The 17566-nt window shown below is 43.5% G+C and overlaps 1 protein-coding gene across 1 annotated transcript in view; it reads right to left on the reverse strand.

The window, feature by feature from the left end:
• The window catches only part of SNX10 (sorting nexin 10), a 76227-nt gene extending 58958 nt beyond the window's left edge, over positions 1-17269 (reverse strand). Inside the window, exon 1 of the mRNA XM_036864323.1 lies at positions 17058-17269. The gene's annotated coding sequence lies outside the window, so the exon portion shown is untranslated. The remainder of the gene's footprint in view (positions 1-17057) is intronic.
• Positions 17270-17566: the final 297 nt, after the last annotated feature.

A 17566-nucleotide genomic window follows, 5' to 3' on the forward strand; every position in this document is an offset into this window, starting at 1 on the left:
CTCACCGTGAGGACAAGGACACTGGCAGCAGAAGTTCTGGGAAGTACTCCTTGGCGTGAGCCCTCCCAGAGTCCACCATTAGCCCCATCAAATCGCCCAGGTAGGCTCCAGTGTTGGGTCGCCTCAGGCCAAACAACGAACAGGGAGGGAACCCAGCCCCACCCATCAGCAGACAAGTGGATTAAAGTTTTACTGAGCTCTGCCCACGAGAGCAACAGCCAGCTCTACCCACCACCAGTCCCTCCCATCAGGAAACCTGCAAAAGCCTCTTAGATAGCCTCATCCACCAGAGGGCAGACAGCAGAAGCAAGAAGAACTATAATCCTGCAGCCTGTGGAACAAAAACCACATTCACAGAAAGACAACCAAGATGAAAAGGCAGAGGGCTATGTACCAGATGAAGGAACAAGATAAAACCCCAGAAAAACAACTAAATGAAGTGGAGATAGGCAAGTTTCCAGAAAAAGAATTCAGAATAATGATAGTGAAGGTGATCCAGGACCTTGGAAAAAGAATGGAGGCAAAGATCAAGAAGATGCAAGAAATGTTTAACAAAGATCTAGAAGAATTAAAGAACAAACAAACAGAGATGAACAATAAAATAACTGAAATGAAAACTCCACTAGAAGGAATCAATAGCAGAATAACTGAGGCAGAAGAACGGATAAGTGACCTGGAAGACACAATGGTGGAATTCACTGCTGCGGAACAGAATAAAGAAAAAAGAATGAAAAGAAATGAAGACAGCCTAAGAGACCTCTGGGACAACATTAAACGCAACAACATTCACATTATAGGGGTCCCAGAAGGAGAAGAGAGAAAGGACCAGAGAAAATATTTGAAGAGATTATAGTCGAAAACTTCCCTAACATGGGAGAGGAAATAGCCACCCAAGTCCAGGAAGCACAGAGAGTCCCATACAGGATAAACCCAAGGAGGAACACGCCAAGACACATAGTAATCAAATTGGCAAAAATTAAACACAAAGAAAAATTATTAAAAGCAGCAAGGGAAAAACAACAAATAACATACAAGGGAACTCCCATAAGGTCAACAGCTGATTTCTCAGCAGAAACTCTACAAGCCAGAAGGGAGTGGTATGATATACTTAAAGTGATGAAAGGGAAGAACCTACAACCAAGATTACTCTACCCAGCAAGGATCTCATTCAGATTCGATGGAGAAATCAAAAGCTTTACAGACAAGCAAAAGCTAAGAGAATTCAGCACCACCAAACCAGCTCTACAACAAATGCTAAAGGAACTTCTCTAAGTGGGAAACACAAGAGAAGAAAAGGACCTACAAAAACAAACCCAAAACAATCAAGAAAATGGTCATAGGAACATACATATCAATAATTACCTTAAACGTGAATGGATTAAATGCTCCAACCAAAAGACCCAGGCTTGCTGAATGGATACAAAAACAACACCCATCTATATGCTGTCTACAAGAGACCCACTTCAGACCTAGGGACACATACAGACTGAAAGTGAGGGGATGGAAAAAGATATTCCATGCAAATGGAAATCAAAAGAAAGCTGGAGTAGCAATACTCATATCAGATAAAATAGACTTTAAAATAAAGAATGCTACAAGAGACAAGGAAGGACACTACATAATGATCAAGGGATCAATCCAAGAAGAAGATATAACAATTATAAATATATATGCACCCAACATAGGAGCACCTCAATACATAAGGCAACTGCTAACAGCTATAAAAGCGGAAATCAACAGTAACACAATAATAGTGGGGGACTTTAACACCTCACTTACACCAATGGACAGATCATCCAAAATGAAAATAAATAAGGAAACAGAAGCTTTAAATGACACAATAGATGAGATAGATTTAATTGATATTTATAGGACATTCCATCCAAAAACAGCAGATTACACTTTCTTCTCAAGTGCGCACGGAACATTCTCCAGGATAGATCACATCTTGGGTCACAAATCAAGCCTCAGTAAATTTAAGAAAATTGAAATCATATCAAGCATCTTTTCTGACTACAACGCTATGAGATTAGAAATGAATTACAGGGAAGAAAACATAAAAAACACAAACACACGGAGGCTAAACAATACGTTACTAAATAACCAAGAGATCACTGAAGAAATCAAAGAGGCAATCAAAAAATACTTAGAGGGCTTCCCTGGTGGCGCAGTAGTTGAGAATCTGCCTGCCAATGCAGGGGACGTGGGTTCGAGCCCTGGTCTGGGAAGATCCCACATGCCATGGAGCAACTAGGCCCGTGAGCCACAACTACTGAGCCTGCGCGTCTGGAGCCTGTGCTCCGCAACAGGAGAGGCCACGACAGTGAGAGGCCCGCGCACCGCGATGAAGAGTGGCTCCCCACTTGCCACAACTAGAGAAAGCCCTTGCACAGAAACGAAGACCCAACACAGCCAAAAATAAATTAATTAATTAGTTAATTAAAAAAAGAAAAAATACCTAGAGACAAATGACAATGAAAACACGACGATCCAAAACCTATGGGATGCAGCAAAAGCAGTACTAAGAGGGAAGTTTACAGCTATACATGCCTACCTCAAGAAACAAGAAAAATCTCAAATAAACAATCTAACCTTACACCTAAAGGAACTAGAGAAAGAAGAACAAACAAAACCCAAAGTTAGCAGAAGGAAAGAAATCATAAAGATCAGAGCAGAAATAAATGAAATAGAAACAAAGAAAACAATAGCAAAGATCAATAAAACTAAAAGCTGGTTCTTTGAGAAGATAAACAAAATTGATAAAGCATTAGCCAGACTCATCAAGAAAAAGAGGGAGAGGACTCAAATCAATAAAATTAGAAATGAAAAAGGAGAAGTTACAACAGACGCCGCAGAAATACAAAGCATCCTAAGAGACTACTAAAAGCAACTCTATGCCAATAAAATTGACAACTTGGAAGAAATGGACAAATTCTTAGAAAGGTATAAACTTCCAAGACTGAATCAGGAAGAAACAGAAAATATGAACAGACCAATCACAAGTAATGAAATTGAAACTGTGATTAAAAATCTTCCAACAAACAAAAGTCCAGGACCAGAGATGGCTTCACAGGTGAATTCTATCAAACTTTTAGAGAACAGCTAACACACATCCTTCTCAAATTCTTCCAAAAAATTGCACAGGAAGGAACACTCCCAAACTCATTCTATGAGGCCACCATCACCCTGATACCAAAACCAGACAAAGATACTACAAAAAAAGAAAATTACAGACCAATATCACTGATGAATATAGATGCAAAAATCCTCAACAAAATACTAGCAAACAGAATCCAACAACACATTAAAAGGATCATACACCATGATCAAGTGGGATTTATCCCAGGAATGCAAGGATTCTTCAATATATGCAAATCAATCAATGTGATACACCATATTAACAAATTGAAGAATAAAAACCATATGATCATCTCAATAGATGCAGAAAAAGCCTTTCACAAAATTCAACACCCATTTATGATAAAAACTCTCCAGAAAGTGGGCATAGAGGGAACCTACCTCAACATAATAAAGGCCATATACGACAAACCCACAGCAAACATCATTCTCAATGGTGAAAAACTGAAAGCATTTCCTCTAAGATCAGGAACAAGACAAGAATGTCCACTCTCGCCACTATTATTCAACATAGTTTTGGAAGTCCTAGCCACGGCAATCAGAGAAGAAAAAGAAATAAAAGGAATACAAATTGGAAAAGAAGAAGTAAAACTGTCACTGTTTGCAGATGACATGATACTATACATAAAGAATCCTAAAGATGCCACCAGAAAACTACTAGAGCTAATCAATGAATTTGGTAAAGTTGTAGGATATAAAATTAATGCACAGAAAACTCTTGCATTCCTATACACTAATGATGAAAAATCTGAAAGAGAAATTAAGGAAACACTCCCATTTACCATTGCAACAAAAAGAATAAAATACCTAGGAATAAACCTACCTTAGGAGACAAAAGACCTGTATGCAGAAAACTATAAGACACTGATGAAAGAAATTAAAGGTGATACCAACAGACGGAGAGATATACCATGTTCTTGGATTGGAAGAATCAATATTGTGAAAATGACTATACTACCCAAAGCAATCTACAGATTCAGTGCAATCCCTATCAAATTCCCAATGGCATTTTTTACGGAACTAGAACAAAAAATCTTAAAATTTGTAGGGAGACACAAAAGACCCCGAATAGGCAAAGCAGTCTTGAGGGAAAAAAAAGGAGCTGGAGGAATCAGACTCCCTGACTTCAGACTATACTATAAAGCTACAGTAATCTAGACAATATGGTACTGGCACAAAAACAGAAACATAGATCAATGGAACAAGATAGAAAGCCCAGAGAGAAACCCACACACATATGGTCAACTAATCTATGACAAAGGAGGCAAGGATATACAATGGAGAAAAGACAGTCTCTTCGATAAGTGGTACTGGGGAAACTAGACAGCTACATGTAAAAGAATGAAATTAGAATACTCCCTAACACCATACACAAAAATAAACTCAAAATGGATTAGAGACCTAAATGTAAGACCGGACACTATAAAACCCTTAGAGGAAAACATAGGAAGAACACTCTTTCACATAAATCACAACAAGATCTTTTTTGATCCACCTCCTAGAGTCATGGAAATAAAAACAAAAATAAACAAATGGGACCTAATGAAACTTCAAAGCTTTTGCACAGCCAAGGAAACCATAAACAAGATGAAAAGACAACCCTCGGGATGGGAGAAAATATTTGCAAACAAATCAACGGACAAATGATTAATCTCCAAAATATATAAACAGCTCATGCAGCTGAATATTAAAAAAACAAACAACCCAATCCAAAAATGGGCAGAAGACCTAAATAGACATTTCTCCAAAGAAGACATACAGATGGCCAAGAAGCACATGAAAAGCTGCTCAATATCACTAATTATTAGAGAAATGCAAATCAAAACTACAATGAGGTATCACCTCACAGAATGGGCACCATCAGAAAATCTACAAACAAGAAATGCTGGAGAGGGTGTGGAGAAAAGGGAACCCTCTTGCACTGTTGGTGGGAAAGTAAATTGATACAGCCACCATGGAGAACAGTATGGAAGTTCCTTTAAAAACTAAAAACAGAATTACCATATGATCCAGCAATCCCACTGCTGGGCATATACCCAGAGAAAACCATAATTCAAAAAGACACATGCACCCCAATGTTCATTGCAGCACTATTTACAATAGCCAGGTCATGGAAGCAACCTAAATGCCCATCGACAGACGAATGGATAAAGAAGATGTGGTACATGTATACAGTGGAATATTACTCAGTCATAAAAAGGAACAAAATTGGGTCATTTGTTGAGATGTGGATGGATCTAGAGACTGTCAGACAGAGTGAAGTAAGTCAGAAAGAGAAAAATATCGTATATTAACGCATATATGTGGAACCTAGAAAAATGGTTCAGATGAACTGGTTTGCAGGGCAGAAATAGAGACATAGATGTAGTGAAAAAGCGTATGGACACCAAGCGGGGAAAGCGGCGGGGTGGTGGGGGTGGTGGTATGATGAATTGGGCGATTGGGATTGACATATATACACTGATGTGTATAAAATTGATGACGAATAAGAAGCTGCTGTATAAAAAAATTAAATTTAATTTAAAAATGTTTTTAAAAATAGGGTCAATTAAGTTTGACTGAATTAGTCCCAGCTAATTCTCTCCATTTCTGCATCACCATCAAGTTTCTAAGCAGTCCAACCACGTGGGCTCGGAGGATGGACAGAGAACACGTTCCCGGGCCCTCCCGCATCCCACCTCTGCTCATGGTTACTCATTCATCTTGGGAGAAAAGAAAGCATTTATCCAGCAACAGTCCAGGATGGAATGTCTTGAAGGCCATGTGCCTTCCTCTATTGTTTTCTCTCTTTCCTCCTGACCTAACTCCACTAGACTGTGGAGGATGAGACTGGAGAATGATGTTAAAGTCACACCATTCATAATCAAAAACAGCAACCCAACGAAAAATAACTGATTGTTAACTATGGGGCCAGACACTGTACAAAGACTATAACATGAAAGATCTCATCTCATCCTCAAGATAGCCCCACAGGCAAGTCTTATTACCCCAATTTTACAAATAAGGAAACAGCATCCAAGGTCATGCAGCTAGTAAGTGAAGGAGCCAGGGTCCAAACCCAGCTAGGTACCACACGGTACCTGCCTACATCTAATATGGCATCCAAGCTACATGCTTAGAGGTAAATGCTTAAAAGATAGAAATGAGTGGAGAATATCAACCAGTAAATTGAGTTATTAATGTCTCAAATGCTTTAGGGATGTCAGGTTGGGGGCAGAGTTCTGTCTATACATGAACTGGGAAAGCCAACAACCAAACATCTGGAAATGACTTTTTCATCCTCAGAAAGGAGGTAATATTGAGAGAAGTGTAGTGCCTTCATATGACCTCTTTAGAGTCATTAGCTACAAAGGAGGACCCCCAAGAATAACTAGAGGACAACAACAATCCACTTCAATGAGCAATCACTGAGAGCCCACTGTGTGATGGTTCTAGGATTGGTCCTGGCGAGGGTTAAGTCACACTCCCTGAGTTCTAAGACCTAAAGATGTCCAGACACAGACATGAAACAGTTTGCTTCTAATGCAGAGTTCACTGTATGTGCCAAAAAAAATAGCACTGGTAACAGGATTACAGGAAGGAGGACAGTGGAGAGAGAGAAGCTTCACAAAGAACGTAGCACTTGATGAGGCCTCGATGCTTGCATGAGGACAAGCAGAGAAAACAGGACCAGCTTGGGGTGATTAAGAAGCAGCACCACATGGGACTTCCCTGGCGGTCCGGTGGTGAGGACTCCGAGCTTCCATTGCAGTGGGCACGGGTTCGATCCCTGGTTGGGGAACTAAGATCCCTCAAGCCACATGGCATGGCCAAAAATAAAAAATAAACAAAAGCAGCAGCAGGAGCACCACTTTCAGTAGACCTAGGGGTCCAGTCAACCAAGAGTGAAGGGACTGTGTTGGCAGAATATCACAAGGAGGTAAGTCTGGAAGAGCTTCAGTGGGCATCCTAGGATGGGGAAGTCCTGAATGATGAGAGGAGGAATGCTGACTTCTGCTAGAAGGCAGGGATGTAGTACACGGAAGCCTGCCACGATGGTGATGACTCATCTGGGGATGGGGTGGAGGATGGATTGATAGGCCGTGAGCTTCATCACAGGGCTGCTGGAATGCACCGGCCAGCAGAAGAGATCATGAACTCAAGGTGGGAGGGGGGATGGCCAAGCGCATTTGAAAATAACAAGAAGCAGAGCCCAGAGGATTTGGGGGGCAGTGAAATCATTCCGTGTGATACTATAATGGTGGACACATCATATATTTGTCAAAATCCAGAGTGTACAACACTATGAGTTAAATGAACCTCAATGTAAAGTGTGGACTTTGGGTGACAATGATGTGTCAATACAGGTTCATTGTAATGACATATGTACACTCTGATGCTGAGGTTGATAATGGGAGAGGGGAGGCAGGCAGGACATAGGCTGTCTCTGTACTTTCCCTCAGTTTTGCTGTGAACCTAAAACTGCTCTTAAAAATCAAGTCTACGGACTTCCCTGGTGGCGCAGTGGTTAAGAATCCGCCTGCCAGTGCAGGGGACTTGGGTTCGAGCCCTGGTCCGGGAAGATCCCACATGCAGCGGAACAGCTAAGCCTGTGTGCCACAACTACTGACCCTGTGCTCTAGAGCCCACGGGCCGCAACTACTGAGCCCACATGCCACAACTACTGAAGCCCGTGCGCCTAGAGCCCATGCTCCACAACAAGAGAAGCCACCGCAATGAGAAGCCCACGCACAGCAACGAGGAACCAACGCAGCCAAAAATAAATAAATACGAAATGGTCATTTAAAAAAAAGTAAATAAATAACAACAACAACCAAAAAAATCAAGTCTATTAGGGACTTCCCTGGTGGTCCAGTGGTTAGGACTCTGTGCTTCCACTGCAGGGGGGCCCCAGTTCAATCCCTGGTCAGGCAACTAAGATCCCACAAGCTGTGCAGCCAAAAAAAAAAAAATCAAGTTTATTAAAAATGATGTACGTAACAAGAATAACTTGAAGACAGAGCATGATGGAAGAAAGGGTGTCAAGGGTGACTCACCAGCTGGGTGACTGGGGTCATAAGCAATGGGGAAGTTGGAAAGGAGGTCTGTTTTTGGAGGTAAGAGAGAAAGAAGCTGAGTTCAGTTAGGAACAAGCTAGGATGATGATGGACATCCACACGGAACAGTCTTCAGGCACCTGGAGAACAGTTTGGGATTGAGATAAGAAAAGGGTACAGGCATGCAAATTGGAGACAAAAGTCAGCATTAAATGTTCCCCTTTTAAACTGAGTGATAAATTCTCTTTCAAAAAGGAAATCATTGCAACACACTGGAAATAGTCTTCCCACCAAGCTCGCCACCTCTGTCACAAAGAACTGCCACTGGGGAGGCAAGTTCAATTACATGGGAAGACAGCAGCACCAGGGGTAGTGATCTACTGGTCAAGTCTCCCCAAAGTGACATCAGTCCAGATAGGAAGAACTGGCAAGTCATCTGAGGGACCAGCAAGAAGGGAGATTTCACTTTTGAGCAAGGAGTGTCCCCCTAACAGGAGTAGGAAGGGCACAGTGAATGCCAAAAAGCCTGACTGCGAATTCTTATTCTGCCCCTTGCCCAGGGAAATTCTTCCACATCTCTGTGCCTTAGCTTCCTCATCTGTAAAATGAGGATAAGAGCCTGCTTCATGGATCCACTGTAAAGATCACATGAGCGAATGTGGAGGTACGCACCTGAAGCTCACTGTGTCAGCTACTGTCACTGCTCATTATTGTCTAGATTTTTCCAAGACCCTTGAAGGGGGAAATGCTGAGGTCTCTTCCCGATGATCACAGAGCACTGTGCCTTTTAAAAATATGCCTTTTTAAAAATGTCCCCTTCAAGTATCTGATTTGTCAGGTTGGACAGTAATATTTATAGGAACAGAATATTTTAAATCCATATGCTCTGATGAAACAGCCCACGTGGTGAAGCACACACCTTGGCCACTCCCTGTGGCACATACTTACCCACGGGTGTCCAATGCCTGGCCTTGACCCAAGAAGGCTGAGATAAGACACAGAGAAAGTCCTTTTAAAAGTGAGTAAAACGCCAAACTTATTATTCCTTAAACTATCTGCCCGAAGCACTGAAAGCAATCCAAGGCATCTGACTCGTATCTGTCCACAGACTCAGTTTGGCAAAGTTCTCAAAACAGAGGTCACATTTTTTCAAGATTTCCCAACCGTCAGGGAAATGAGCTGGCTACAAAAAGCCAGCAACCAGTCTGTGCCTCCCTGTAAAAGGTTAAGTTGATTTCTTGGTGTAGGAATTTTCACGTGCACCTGGGCAGAAGGAGTCCCGATTCTCAGGGTCTGATCACCCAGAGATAGCCCACAGAAAGGCTCCACGTCTCCCGCTCTGAGACACCAGAACCCAGGGCTGTGGGAACACCTGCATTCTCCTCAGCTGTCCCAAATGCCACTCTACAGCAAACAGAGCCGCTGTGTCAGTGACAAAGGGGAGGATAATTATCAGTAATAGAAACCTCCTTCCTGTGTATTGTGTTTATAATTTCTAAGAAGCATAGGTTCCCTACGTACAATGCCCCCTGCTCTGTTCCGCACTTGGAACCATTTGGGTTTGTAAGTCTGAGAGGAACTGGGGAGCATCCATAGTCATCAAAATAAAGAGAAAAGACCCTGGAGCTCATGGGAAAGGGGGGAGAGGGAGGGGCAGGGCTGAGAGACCGAGAGAGGGACCCAGGAGAAAGTGGAAGGTCAGGAGCCCCGCAAGGTGACTGCTCCACTAGCTTAGTAAAGTCTTCTGAACCAGCAAAGCACGTGGTGGGGTGGATTTCTCCATCAACATGTCAGGGCTGTCACCAAGGTAAACCAGGAAGAACACGTGAGCCCTCCCCCAACGCACAGCCCAGGGAATTAGCAGCAAACCTGGGAGGCCTTTGGAATTCCCTGGGCCATGGGCTCGTGGGTTCTCACCAAGGTTAATTGGTTCTCTAAGGAACAAGGACTGGCAGGCCCCCAGATGACACCTAGGTTAGAAGAGAATGTGTCTTTCTTCTCCAAAACTACTTAAAGATAGTCTAATTTTACTATTTAACATCTAAGCACCAGAGGAATGCATTGAAAAGACTGAAGGGACATCCACCCCAGCTTGCTTGGTTCAGCAGGGACAGGTGCCCTGCCCTGATGACAGCCCTTTAAGGTTCTGGGCCTTTAAGGTTCTGGGCCCCCGAGGCTTGAGTTGCGTGTGTCCTTCCATGTTTTCTCTGATGTCCAGGGAACTTTGGCCAAATGCTGCAGGAGCCTCAGTGGAATCAGGGAAGCATAAAAAGGCACAAAGAAGGAAAATGCACACCTGCGATGGAAAGTGGGAAAGGAGGGTGGAAAAAAGGAGAAGAAAATAACTTTGCACCACTGATTTCAAAGCTAAAATGCTCTGAAGTGTTAAATCTACCTCACGGTTCGTAAATAATTAGGACAAAACCCTGGCGGCCTATGATATCACTGAAAATCTTTATGATAACGCAGCCTCCAAATTACAGCCTTTTATAATCTGCATGGAGAATGTCTGAGCATCAGAAATGGAAACCTCAGAGTCCTATAGCTAATAATGCACCCAGTATGGCTTTCAAAATTTTCCCCTAATCGTTTTGTCAGAGAGCATGCCATCTTGGCCCTAAAAGTAAACACAATGGTGGGAATTTTAAAATAGAGCACTGAAGAAAAATAAAAATCAGGCATGGAAGCAGCTGTGGGTTCAATTCCTGCCTTATCCACTTGGTCAAGTCATGAAATATCTCTGAACAGTATAAGATGGCTATAATAATTCCTATTTCACAGGGGTCAATGACATAATGTAAATCAAAGTGCCCAAGGCCGTGCACAGTGTGTGGTGAATTCTGCATAGGTGTCGGTCCCCATCTCTTTCCTAAACCTGCCATCATGCCAAACATATAAAAAAAATTTTCCTGGAAACAAGTCAGAAAGCTTTATCACATGCCTGGACACAGAACTAGGACTAGATGAAGTCTGTCTTGCCCTCTGGTGCCCCCTTTTATTCCCCTCCCCCTTTCCCTCTTTCTGTTTTTCCATCTCCAGGAATCCAGCACTCCCTAAAGGAGGACATCAGCTATTAGGAATTTAATTAGGAATTTCCAGTCTGAATCCGAAAGGGGTTCGAGATTTCCTTTTCTTATCTTCCTAAGGGTATCCAGGCTGTCGGGGGCGGGGGGAGGGGGGGACGGCGGACATCAAAGATATCTACATATGTAGTTCATTATAATTTCCACTATTAATGAGCCAGAGTTGTTGAGTAAGAGAGAATATACTTCCCTTATATTCTCTTCTGCAGGAGAATATGTTCTCAAGAGAATAGATTTCTTGAGCGCAGTTTTTAACTGCATAGGTGGATAATATGCAATCTGGACTCTCAAAGTCAGAAAGCCCAGGTTAGACATTTACTGGGGTCGGGGTGGAGGGGGGATGCTGAGAAAATACCATGAAAGGGTAACAGAACTAGTTTTGCACTATACCCAGGAAACAAAAACTAAATTGAGAGATGAATGCTGATATTTTTTTAAATGCTTAAAGACTACGTAATCTAGGGCCAATGTACTTCTGAACTGAGCAACTTCCTTGCTACATACAACTCCTGCCTTCAGGAGTGGGGGCTGGGGCACATCTTTGGAATGAGTAGCAGAAAGGGCAGCTGGGGAGAGGACAGCTCGCCTGGAAATCCAGAGGACTGGGTCCTCCACGCATGGGAAACCATACCCTACCCAGGCATTTATGTCATGTTATGTCCTTTTTTTTATCAAAAGCATTCTTAAGAAATGTTTTTTTATTTTCAGTACTATATACTCATTATTTTTAAAAATAAAAGATTTATTACTCTTGGTCATTGTGCTGTAAGGTTAAAATCATTTCAAAATTTAAAAGATTTTTAAAAATAGGAATCTACTGATGAAATCCTCCATACTACCAACCCCTTTCAATTCCACTGCCCAAACATAATCACTGTCTACAGATTAGGGGTATATCCTTACAGACTATTTTTTCCCCCAAAAAATGAGATCATAATATACCTACTGCTCTGTACTTTGCTTTCATTACTTAATATATAATAGACATTCTCCATATCAGCTCATTTATAGCAATTTCCTCCTTTGTTCAAGGAGGCAAGTATTTCTGAGGGATAAAGTCCTAGAAGGGGAACTGATACATCAGAAAGTAGGCAAAGTTTTAAATGTTATAAATACTGCCACAGTGCCTTTCCAAAAAGCTGTACCAATTTACACTCCCCAGAGAAGTATATGGTGACAATCTATTTTCCCACGCCCTCACCATGGTTGCTTTTTTCCTTTCTTTTTTTAAAAAAATTTTAAAATTTACTTGGCTGAGCCGGGTCTTAGTTGCGGCACACGGGATCTTTACTGCCACGTGCGGGATCTTTAGTTGTGGCATGCAGGATCTAGTTCCCTAACCAGGGATCAAACCCAGGCCCCTGCACTGGAAGTGCAGAGTCTTAACTTCTGCGCCACCAGGGAAGTCCCACCATGGTTGCTTTTAATCCACACTTACCTGATACTAATGAGGTTTAGGACTAAACCTTTCTAATAAGACTAAATATTAGTCCTATTTAGTCACTGGGGCATCAAGCTTTGGCTAAGAGGTGGCCTGGCTTCCCAGTGATTCACACCCTACCCTTAATCTCAGACTTACTGGAATTTTGCTTGAATTTACAAATCTCTCAGCAAAAACTTTCCAACACTATAATTCTACCAAGAGGCCTAAATGGCCTCCTTGTGCCTCAACCAATGCATTTTCTGACTCTTTCCAAGTCTTTTCCCCAAATTTTATCCTCTTGGCTTGTATTTTTCAGCATTGTAGATTCCCATCCTAAATCACTGTAGAGTGGTTGAGCTAACAAGATGGCATGCCAAGGATGATATATTTTGATAGCGCTTCCAGGAAGCTTCGCTGGTCTCTCCCACAGTGGGGAAGCCTAGTGGGCGAGTCGGGCGTCTTTTGGCATTTCATAATTTATTCACCTGGCACCACTCATTCCAAAAGGAGGTATTGGGGTGTGATGGAAAGAATATGAGGCTGGAAGTCAGGAGACCTGAGTTTTAGTCCCCTTTCTACTTCTACTTCTAATTAGCTGCATAGTTCAGATTAAACTATGCTGCCTCTCCACTGGGCTGCCTCATTTGTAAAACAAGATTATTGGACTAGAATAGTCATTACTAACCCTTCTTTCTACCATGGGTGACCCTTTAAGAATCTAAAGTAAGTTGTGCATTCTCACCCCCAGAATAATATACTCTTGCACAAGAGTATGAAATCATACATTTTCAGGGAGTTCACAGACTCCCTAAAGCCTATCTCTGTATTCCCAGGGTCAAGATCACTGAGACCTACCATAAGCTTTTTAAAAATAACAGAGAATACAACAGAAATGTATGCAGAATCACAAAACCTTAAGCGAAGTTGAATCATTTCCAGAACTAAAAGCATCTCCTCTGCAGAGACTGGGAGGAGGAAGTGGTTACTTAGGGAAAAATAAATGAAAATGCCAATTAAGAGCTGCCCTTGATTGAGGTCTGGCTAAGCCCTTTACCTACATTCACAGAGGAGTGGCTGAGGGAGAGTACCCATTCCAGAGCCAGGCTGCCTCGTTCAAATCGTGGCTCCATCATTTACTAATTGACTTAGGCTCTGTGCCTGTTCCTTCTTCTGTTATTAAAAAAAAAAAAAAAAAAAAGGAAAGAAAAGAAAAGAAAAAAGGAGGCGAGGATTAAAACAATACCTGTCTCAAGGATTGTTAATACACATATGGTATTTGAAACCAGGCCTGGCACACACTAAGCCCTAAATAACTATTCCATATTATAGAAATCTGGGACACATTTGCTGGGTGGTTAAGATTGTGAGCTGAAGAGTTTAGGAAAGCCATAGATATCTTGATAACTCATTTTCTCCCAGATGTAAGCAGAATCTGCTTCAGAAGTTTGCTGTAAGGATTCAAATGTATGGACACCAAGGGGGTAAAAGTGGCGGGGGGTGGTGGTGGTGGTGGTAGGATGAATTGGGAGATTGGGATTGACATATATACACTAATATGTATAAAATAGATAACTAATAAGAACCTGCTGTATAAAAAAATAAAATAGGGACTTACCTGGTGGCGCAGTGGTTATGAATCCGCCTGCCAATTCAGGAGACATGGGTTTGAGCCCTGCTCCAGGAAGATCCCACATGCCGCGGACCAACTAAGCCCGTGCGCCACAACTACTGAGCCTGCGCTCTAGAGCCCGCGAGCCACAGCTACTGAGCCTGAGTGCCACAACTACTGAAGCCCGTGTGCCTAGAGTCCGTGCTCCACAACAAGAGAAGCCACCGCAATGAGAAGCCCACGCACTGCAACGAAGAGTAGCCCCCACTCAACGCAACTAGAGAAAGCCCGCATGCAGCAGTGAAGACCCAACGCAGCCAAAAATAAATAATAAATAAATTTAATAAATAAATAAATAAAATAAATAAATAAAATAAAATTTAAAAATTAAAAAAAAAGAAGTTTGTTGTAAAGATTAATGAGCCTGCCACATAAAAACTCTTTTCACAATGCCTAGCACATAATCAGTGCTCATTAAGTGTCAACTAATGTTATGAACAATTCTGGGAGGCAAGGATTATCAGTTCCTTTTTTTATCTCTGAATAAAGGATAAATCAGACTTTGAGAGTTAAGTGCCCTGCTGACAGTACCTCAGTTAGCAAATGATTATCCCAGATTTCAACTCTAATGAGTCTGAAACCAGAAGCTGTAACCACTACCACATATAACCTCTTAGTTTGAACAGGGCTTAGAGAACATAAAAGCTGATTCATACCTACTAGATTCTAAGAAAAAAAAAAAAAAAAGATGTTGGTGATAACAGTTCAAAATGCAGGGAATTCTCCATGGAGGTCAACCATGACTTTGGCCAAAAGCCCTCCTTTGCCACTCTTAGAAACGGAAGACTGCAAAGCCCTCCTTTGCCACTCTTAGAAACGGAAGACTGCAAAGGCTGGAGCCTGGTCTTAGTCAATTCTAAACCCCTCGCAAGTGGTTCTTAAACCACAGCCCTGACACCAAAAGAGGAAAAAGAAGCCATTTCCCATAATAGCTCAACTAACAAACTGAGCCCTCTAAAATGAAAGTAGAGACCCTAAGGCTGAGAAAAGCTATTATTAAGAATGTTGCAAGGGAGGGTGGGAGGGAGATGCAAGAGGGAGGAGATATGGGGATATACGTATATGTATAGCTGATTCACTTTGTTATAAAGCAGAAACTAACACACCATTGTAAAGCAATTATACTCCAATAAAGATGTTAAAAAAAAAAAAAAGAATGCTCCAAAATCAAGTAGAAATGCTGCAGTAGAACAGAACATTAGTCTTTAAACAACAAACTTTTATGTGGGAAAGAATGAAGGTGTTTATTTCTATGTTTGGATACCAAGATCCGGGAGGCCTTCCCCTAAGTAAAATAAGAGGAAGTTACCACAGCCCAGTATGGTGGGGGGAGAAGCAGAATGCCAGTCAGTCAAGAGATATCTGGAGAGGAGCAGTGTCACCTGAGCAAGAAGTCCCCACTCTCAACACCAATATCCTCCCTAGTGAAATAGTCACCTCGGAAATGAGAATGAAATAGACCGGCAGGCGAAACAGGGTGATCCAGTGAAATACAGGTCAGTGCTAATCACCTTACTTCACATCTTATATATATTTACTTCTGGATGTATTTTATTTTGTATCTTTATTGAAAACAGTCCCATTAGGCAACCTTAAATCTCCCATGCCTTTAAAAAAAAAAAAAAAGGCCTTAGGATTAGGCATCACTGGAAGGGATGGTAGAAGCAGGAGAAGCACCTCACTCACCTCCATTCTCAGACTGAGGCAACCCAGCTGAGCTTGGTCCAAGGTTGGAGCAGCCAGTTCTCCCCAGTGGCTTCACTCACCCAGCCCACTCCCCGGGGAGAAGAGGTTGTTTATGTATTCCAAGCCTACACCCACCCCAGGCCCCCAGGGGTGGGGAGAACGCTGGAGTCGGCAGAAGGCTGGAGTCAGAAGTCCGCCAGAATCTAGGCCTGTTTCTGCTCCCACCCGGCTGAACGACTCTCCTCCCTGGGGCCTTAGTTTCCCATCCCTCAAATGAAAGGTTTGAAGGAGATCACATGAAAGCCTCCTTCCTGCTCTAAATTTCTAATTCCATTATTCTTACACGTAAACGTGCCTTGCAGAAATAGAAGCCCTTCCTTTCAAGCAGGACATGTGGCTCTACGTCCCCGTGACCATTCCCCTCAATCACCCGCAGACCATCTTACAGAAGTATAATGCATCAGAGAACAAACGTATGGACACCAAGGGGGGAAAGCGGCGGGGTGGGGTGGTGGGATGAAATGGGAGATTTTGATTGACATATATACACTAATATGTATAAAATAGATAACGAACAAGAATCTGCTGTATAAAAATTAATTAAATTAAATTAAAAAAAAAAAGAAGTATGATGCATCAGAACTGAAAAACAGGCTGTTGCTTTCCCGTGGCACCAGACCTAGTAATCAGTCAACGTGGATTTTCTCTCGGGCCTTTCCCCGAAATCCCACAATCCCACGAAAACCCCCTGCCTACCCCTCCCAATTTACCCTTCCGTGAATTGAAAAATACCCACTCACAACCCGGCCTGGTGTAAGGTGCCTCAGCACTTTTCCTGGCATCCAGGATTCCACCTCTGCCCCACCCTCTCCCCGGGGTGTCTTTTTAGCCGGATCGATCCGATCCTTGCCCTCCCCTGGCAAACAGGCCGACCAATTTCTCCTCCCCGGCAGGAAAGGAGGCAGCGCCCGGCTCCAATCCCAGGAGACCCAAACCTCTTCCCAGCCCGCAGGGAGTGGCACCTGGGCGCAGCAGGAAGGGCCCCACGCCTCGGGAAAGGAAAGGAAAGGGCGGCCGGCTCGCTCCCAGCCGCGGTCCTCCCCGCGGCGGCGCGGGGGAGGCCTCCCCAGCAGGTCTCCTGTCACTTACGGGCTGCACCTCCGGGCAGAGCCTGGCACAGCAGGACCGGCGGGCAGGCGGGCAGGCGGGCGGCGGAGTTTGCTGACTCAAAGGCGCGTCGGAGGCGGCGGCGAGCGCACAAGAGCGCAGCCCCGCGCTCCCAGCTCACGTAGCGGCCCCGCGCCCGCGCTCCGCGCCCGCCTCCCGCTTCCTTGGCCACCGCACCGCCCAGCCCAGGTGCTGCCCGGCGCCGGTCCGCCCCGCCCCCTGCCGCGGACCTGGAGGCGGCCCCTCGGCCCCGGGGGCTAGGGAGAGCCGAGCGGCCGCCGCGGGGCGCAGCGCGCTCGGAGCCCGCTTCCCCCTCCCGCGTCCGCGAAATGGGGCTGCGGAGGAGGCACCCGTGTTTGGCCCC

This window comes from Balaenoptera musculus, chromosome 9, assembly GCF_009873245.2.
Source record: "Balaenoptera musculus isolate JJ_BM4_2016_0621 chromosome 9, mBalMus1.pri.v3, whole genome shotgun sequence".
Lineage (NCBI taxonomy): Eukaryota > Metazoa > Chordata > Mammalia > Artiodactyla > Balaenopteridae > Balaenoptera > Balaenoptera musculus.